At 46.9% G+C, this 7,390-nt stretch overlaps 1 protein-coding gene across 3 annotated transcripts in view; it reads right to left on the reverse strand.

Moving 5' to 3' along the window:
• Window positions 1-2,640, reverse strand: part of RALBP1 (ralA binding protein 1) — a 33,549-nt gene extending 30,909 nt beyond the window's left edge. Inside the window, exons 1-2 of one of the 3 annotated variants that reach the window (XM_072924503.1) lie at window positions 2,448-2,640; window positions 342-353 (exon numbers count right to left, since the gene is read on the reverse strand). The gene's annotated coding sequence lies outside the window, so the exon portion shown is untranslated. Of the gene's footprint in view, window positions 1-341; window positions 354-2,392 lie in introns of all 3 variants that reach the window. The other 2 variants (XM_030265982.4, XM_072924504.1) reach the window with 2 other exon arrangements.
• Between the last annotated feature and the right edge of the window lie 4,750 nt (window positions 2,641-7,390).

Genomic DNA, 7,390 nt, shown 5'->3' on the forward strand with positions numbered 1-7,390 from the left:
GATAGCAAACCATGCACATAGCAAACCATGACTAGTTGTAAAGGTAGTGAATCATTCACTGATTCAACATAATCAGACACATTAGTTCAGAGATAAGCTTGGTAGATTATGCTACATTATACTACTATAAACTGAAGGTAAATATCATACTTTATTTTAACATTTTGAGGCTAACCACATGACATCAAGCTTTACAGAAGGAAAGTAAATTAGCATTTGGTGGTATTTATTGCTGAACAGCAACATTTTCCACATCAGTCTAAAAACTGCCCATAAGAAACAGCAGTGTTTATTCAGGTTTATGCAAACCTTTTCTGTAAGAAAATACAGCTAAAACTTACTGGGAAGGGTGCCTGAAGGACGCAGTGGAGATGAGAACCCCAAAGAGTTAGATGCAGCGCTTGTGCATGTCAGTTTTGCTTTACGGACATCTGCAGAACCAAGCCACGCAGCTCCAAAGCAGGAACATGGTTATTGCAATTCCAGGACAACATATTCCAGAGCAGACATGCCCATATAGAAATGGAAATAATCTGCCCTACAGAAAAAGAACTTTCTTTCCCACATAACTACAATCACACCAGCAATTTCACTGGGAAATCCTTACTTTGGGAGAAAGCCCCACCAATTCAAACTACAAAATATGCCCTCCTACCCCTGAATACACCTTAACTAAGAACAATATTGCAGTTGTGCGTGGAGTATTAAGATTTGAAGGCAGCTATTCCTATGCTCCATTTCAGATGTGGGAAGACTAAAGAAAACTTATTTTCTCCAAGCTAGAAATAACACCCATAGGACAGGGAATGTAAAGTTCCCTACTTCAACGTAACAGACACTCTATTCTTGCTGTAGTTAGCTAGAACATTACAGCAAAAGGGTTAATAAATTTCACACACTTAGAAGTACTAAATGCTCAAAACTACAACAGTCTGGAAGTTTGTTTTTTTTTTTTTTTTTAAAAATTCCTCTTCATTTCTCTGTGGAAAAGTGCCCCCCAAGAGCTTGTCACACTGACTGTAGGGATTATACCCAGACTGCGCTGAAGCACAGCACCATTCACCACGAGCTGTATGCAACATTCAAGTAACATCAAAACCCAAATCTAAGGGATCCTTCTGCCATTTTCCTGTAAGCTGATTAATAAATTTACATCCATTACTGTCCTGCGTCATATCCAATGGAGCCTTAACATCACTCCTGACAGGGTGGGTTATGGCAATGCAGAACACTCATGGTAAGCACTTCAACCTGCTTCCAGAAACCTGTTTCTGGAAACAGAAACCTGTTTCCAGAAACATAAACCTGTTTAAGGGCACAGTTAGGGCTGTTTTGCTGTGCTGAAACAAGGGACTTGCACAAATCACCCTGGTTTATGTAACAAGTAAAAAGGCCTTAGCCTGTTTTTTAAAAATGATTATTTTCTATCAATAATTATCATTAACCTCAGGGACACTGAGGTGGAGGAAACCACACCATTGTCATGAACAGATACTTTCAATGTGGATTGTTGGTATTTTCTTTGTCACTTGTTTGAACATCTGTTAGCACTTAAAAAAATATGTATTTGCTCATATATAACCCACTAACATATCCTTGGAAGTGTTCAAGGCCATCTGGGATGGGGGTCTGAGTAACCCGGTCTAGTGAAAGGTGTCTCTGCTCACGGCAGAAGGGTTGGAACTAGATGGTCTCTGAGGTCCCTTCCAAACCATTCTGTGATTCTATGATGAACAGTAACACACACTTTCTAAACAACATTATCAGGTATGAAACACGACATTTTTAGAACCTGCTAATCACACTAGATGCAGAAAAATTACAACAACAGTAAGTTGTCTGGGTTTTAAGATAACACTTCTAGGCGAAGGTAAAAGAATAAAAATCCCTGACCTCTCCCTCCCCACAAAAAAAAACAAAACAAAAAAAAACAACCAAAAAAAACCCCAAACAAACAACCAAAAACGACCTTGCTAAGAGCCAACCCACAGCCCAGACTGAGCTGCAAGGAACCCCGCACGATCCGAAGGGAGCAGACGCCTACGGAAACAGAGTGCACAAGGTGCCCGGCGCCTGCCCCCGTTAGATCAGGAGGGAGAGCGCGGGGAACGGAGGGGAGGGAGGAAAGCAAGGGAAGGTAAACAGCAAGGAAAGAAAGGAGAGAGCGAAGGAAGGAGCAGGGAAGGTGGCGGAGGGGGAGGGAGGGCGAGCAGGACCAGAGGGGAAATGGGCGGGGCCTCGGGCAGCCCCGCCCCTCCCGCGAGCAGCCCGCGCCGGCCCCTCCCCCACCCGGCAGCCGCGGGGCGGTGGCGGCTCGCGCCGCCCGTTGTAGGCACCCCCCCCTTCCTCCGCCCCCGCCCGCCCGGACCCCGGACGGCCCCGCGGCCCTCACCGGGGTGTCGGGCCGGGCCGGGCCGGCCGCCCGCCCCCCGCGCCCCCGCACTGACCGTCGGGGGTCCCGCTCGCCCGCGCAGCGGCTCCGCCTCGGCCTCACGCGCGGCGGGCACGCCCCGCCTCGCGCCCCATCCCGCCGCCGCCGCCGCCCGGCGCTCGCAGGGACGGGCGGGGAGCGGCGCGAGCTCACGCCACCGCGCACGCGCCGCTGCCTCGCTCCGCGCGGCCGTGAGGGCGGGGAGGTGGGGCGGGCGGGATTGGGCTCCCTGCGCGCGGAGCACGACGGAAGTTGTAGTTCCCACTGGGGGGAGCTGCCGGCAGGGGCACTACAGGTTGCTGCTGGCCGCTGCACTACAACTCCCAGCGGCCAGCGCGCTGCGAGGGAGTTCCAGCTCCTCTGCCCCTCATCGCTGTTGAAGCCCCGCGGGGTCCGGCTGCTTGAGGGGACCCCGGCGGGATACGTGTGCGAAGCCCGCTCAGCAGCCGCCGAGAGCTGGCAGGCAGCAGGTCCATCAATCCTCTGGGAACACAAGCAACGTAAGCGCCCCTGAGCCATGAGCTCAGGGCCCTTGCGGCCACGAACGCCGGGGATGTCCTGGGCTGCAGCAGGAAGAGCGCTGCCAGCAGGTCGGGGAAGCTGATCCTGCCCCCCTGTTCAGCACTGGTGGGGCCGCATCTACAGTGCTGTGCCCAGTTTTGGGCTCCTCAGTACAAGAGAGACATGGAGTTCCTGGAGCAGAGCCAGTGCAGGGCAACAAAGATAATTAAGGGTCTGGAGCATCTCTATTATGAGGGAAAACGGAGGGAGGTGGACCTGTTCAGCCTTGGGAAGAGACAACTGGGAGGGGACCTCTTCAATGTCTATAAGTATTTGAAGGAGGGACGATGCCAAGAGGATGCAGCCAGGCTCTTTGCAGTAGTGTCAAGCAGTAGGGTAAGAGGCAACAGGCAGAAACTGATTCACAGAAAGTTCCACTTGGATATGTGAAAGAACTTCACTGTGCAGGTGACCACGCACTGGAACAGATTTCCCAGAGAGGTTGTGGGGTCTCCCTTGCTGGAGATATTTAAACACCATGTGGGGACACAGTCCTGTGCTGTGTGCTCTGGAATGATCCTTCTTGAGCAGAGAGGTTGGACTAGGTGACCCCCTGTGGTCTCTTCCAACCTGACCCGTTCTGTTATTTTGAGATTCTTTTGGCAGTGATTAAAGATGGGTATGGCCAAGTGAGTTGTGAGGTTACACTAGTCAGAATGGGAGGTCAGCAAACACCACAAGCCATCAGTCTCAGTGGGAGCTGACACAGCCCCAAAGGTGGGGGCGCCTGGACCACCTTCCATGTGATGTTACTGCTGACAGAATTCCTCTTCCTCCATTCACATGAAGGCTTCGCTTCATCCACCATAACAAATCTGACCTCCTGAGAGGAGTTACCCACTTCTCTCTACTGCTTTCTGGAATGCGAGAGAAATGGGGAAAGGCTCTGGATGCTGCTGGAGGTGACCTGTGCCAAGGAACACATCCCCATCTCAAGATGCATCCTGTTTACAGTGATGTTATAAGGAATTTTGTGGGGTTTTTTTGCCTCTTACAATGCAAGTTTCTGTTACGTTGAGCACCTGCGTAATTTGAATCCTTTTCAAGATTGCTCATCAACAGGGGAATTTGTTTCAGTCAGAAGCAGGGACGATTCATTCCCACAGCCTCGAGCATAATCCCCGGCCTATTGGACACATTAATACTGTGGCAGCGTGCCACCTGCTCCATTTATTCACTTGAGACTCAGTGCTGCTTAGTCCCTGTCGAATGAGCTCTTTGTGCCACCTCCTGCGGTAATGTAAAAGGTCCCCCACAGGAATTTGTGCTATTCAGTGGAAGCTACAAAAGGGAGGGTTGTAAACACTCCGATTAGTGTTGGAGCACAGGGATATTGTCTTCACCACTTATTACATAACCTCGCAAATTCCAGTCTCCCTCCTCCTGTCCAGAAGAAACAGTGTAACAGCAAAGGCTCACCAGGCTATTTAACTTAACATCACAGCTAATGTGTTTCTTTTTTTGTTGTATATAAAGGCCGCCTTACTCCTGGCAAAAGAAGAGAGAAGGGTTAGTTCTGTAACATCCCGTAGTAATTTGAGATGGTTGCCCATGAGGATCTCCACTTGAAGTGACAGTGGCCAGAGGCTCTCAGCGCTGAAGAATGTGTATTATTAGAGGCCACTGTCAACAAAAGTTCATGCACAATGGGCTCATCAGCTAATGAGCCCAGAATGAATTTTCTCCCAGATTTTGAGGACAAACAAATGATTGTATGCAGTGCTGACTATACCAATTTACTGCCATGTGAAACAGATTTGGATGGTTTCTGACTTGCAAAATTCACTGTGGTCTGGGGCCAACTTACACAGACTGAGGCACTTTCTTACACCCTCAGCTTGCCCCATATTCACTCAGTAAATTCTTACTGCTTTAAAGACAAAGTGAAGCAAGGATTCTGAGGTGGCAAGCTCTCTTCTTGGAAAATCAGTCTCACTGATGTACCTGAGCTTCATAAAAGTAATAAAATAATAATGGAGGGGAGCTTCAGAAAGCATTTGGTCAGGGAAAGAAAAGGGAAAAGGCATAGCTGTGTTAATAAATAATTCCTTCCTCCTACTACTACTTCAAGAAAGCCAGTTCTGGAGTTGAGTTTGTCTTGAACAGATGGGAGTCTAAGTGGGCTGTATAATTCTGGGATAATTTCAGATATGCTGTGTAATTCTCCTTAGCAATGAAGGAATACACAGCAAACATAAAAATATTTAGCTTAGGAAAGAAATTAGTTGGCCACAAACTGAAACAAACAAGTGAAACAATGAGAACCTGAAGATACAACAGGAAAACCTAGAAGTAGTAAATTAGTTCATGCCTTTGGGGAAGAAAGAATGTTGTTCATAGAAATTACCACAGAGCAGGAGAACAGAGCCAAAAATGTGTATGATCCTGAACTCTGCCTAAGCAACTGCTATGAGCAGTATTATGGACCAACAGAATCACAGAATGGTTTGGGATGGAAGGGCCCTTAAAGACCACTTATTTCCAACCCCTCTGCCCCGGGCAGGAACATCTTCCCCTAGAACAGGTTGCTCAAAGCCAAATAATTCCAAGTTCTCTGCGGTAGGAAGAAAGTTTATAAATACTTGTCCTAGTTTAGGTCAAATTTGGGGAAAACCCTCTGGAAGGAGCCCCCAGAAAACAACCCCCCACAGCCCCTCCCCACCCACCTGGTTCGGGAAAAAATTTTCTATGAGAGAAGTGGAAAAGAACCTGTTTATTCAATGAACAAAGCACCCCCAGCACAAAAAAAAAAAAAAAAAAAAAAAAAAAAAAAATTAACAACACCAGATGACAACAAAACTCTTTCACCACTCTGAAGAGATAAACAAATCCAGAAAGTCTTTCCTGGGAGTGGTTGCCCGGGTCTGGATGCTGGGGATTGCTCTCCAGCACTGGGGATTTCTGCTGCAGATCACAAAGCGCAGGCTCTCGGTGTTCCTTGGTGCTTCCCAGGTCCCAGTCCGGAGCAGGTTGGATGGTATTCAGGAAAACGAAAGGAAAGGAAACAGACCAGGGAAAGAATTGGACTGCTTAGCTAAACTAGCTAGGAAGCAAAAGCAAAAGCAGAAGCAAGCAAAGCAAGCAAGCAAAGCCAGCCAGCCAGCCAGCACTAGCCTCTTCTAGACAGCAGACCATGGTGGGAGGTGAACTGGCTGATAACAAGGCAAAACAAACCTTCACTTTCAGAGTCAGTTCTGAAAGCACAGAACATAGTATCAAACATAAACAGAACACAGGATTGGAGATACAAACACCATAATGTCACCCTAGGACAATACTTAAGCAATTAAAAGGGTATAAGAAAATTTGAGCCTTGGCCACCTTTACATCTTAGATGTACTTGCCTGAATTAGGGTTTGCTTTGTTTCTAGGAAGATTTTGTATCCAAGTGTGTTTTCCCATGTGAGTAGCACAAATTTTAATGATGTACTGGTGATTTGGTGAAAGATGTCGTGCCAAGGCAATGTATCAAACCTTGGTAAAAGTGTTCCTTTTGCCAAGCCCAACAGACATTACCATCCTACAGGAAAATGTTAGGTTGTTGTTTGGCTGTGCTCTGCAGGTACCCCATCAGTACAGGCTGTCCTCTCTTCTCATTCAGCTCCTCCCAGGCTACGAGTCTCCAGGATTTGCCCATGAAGGTGTAAGTACCAGCTGTAGGACAGGGCACCATGGGTCATGGGGCCGGAGAGACTGGAGTGTATCCGTGTTGTGTGGGTCTCTGTGTCACTGTGCAATTGCCAGCAAACTTCAAGTCACTCCAGCCAGCAGGATGAGGGGCTTGGGAGCCAGGTGTCCAAACAGCCATAATTTTGGGAGGGACACTGGAGTGACCATAGATATATTATTAAAGATACAAGCAGGTGTTCTTATACTATTTTTTTTTTTTAATTAGATGTGAAATCCATTAAGCATACTAAAAGCAAGCCAGGAACCTTAAGAAATGCCAGGAAAGCAATGTCACATTATGACCTTTGTACTCAAGTGTCTGTAAGGAAAAACAAACTAAAAAAACCTGAACAAAACAAACCCAAACCCCAAAGCAACTAAACAAAACTTTTTTTTTTCTTTTAAAGAAAGAATAACAAAAGGCCTTCTACCCCTTTTCAGTCAGACCCCCAACACACTAGGGATTTGTATAATTTCTTACTATATGAATTCCCTTTTTTCTTCCCTTTACATTTGGTGATTTACAATTCTATCCCAAAGGACAGTGATAAAAGTGGCCAATGCTTTACCTGGAGAACATTCCTGACTAAAAGAAGTTTTAAAAACATGTTCTTATGTAGGTGGTGGCTCGATGGTTAACGAGATGTAGGGTGAAATAAGAGACCCCAAAATAAATTGTGATTTTTCCTGCAAAATTAATAAGACTAAATAAACAACTTTCTAAAATGG

This window comes from Taeniopygia guttata, chromosome 2, assembly GCF_048771995.1.
Source record: "Taeniopygia guttata chromosome 2, bTaeGut7.mat, whole genome shotgun sequence".
NCBI classification, from domain to species: Eukaryota; Metazoa; Chordata; class Aves; order Passeriformes; family Estrildidae; genus Taeniopygia; species Taeniopygia guttata.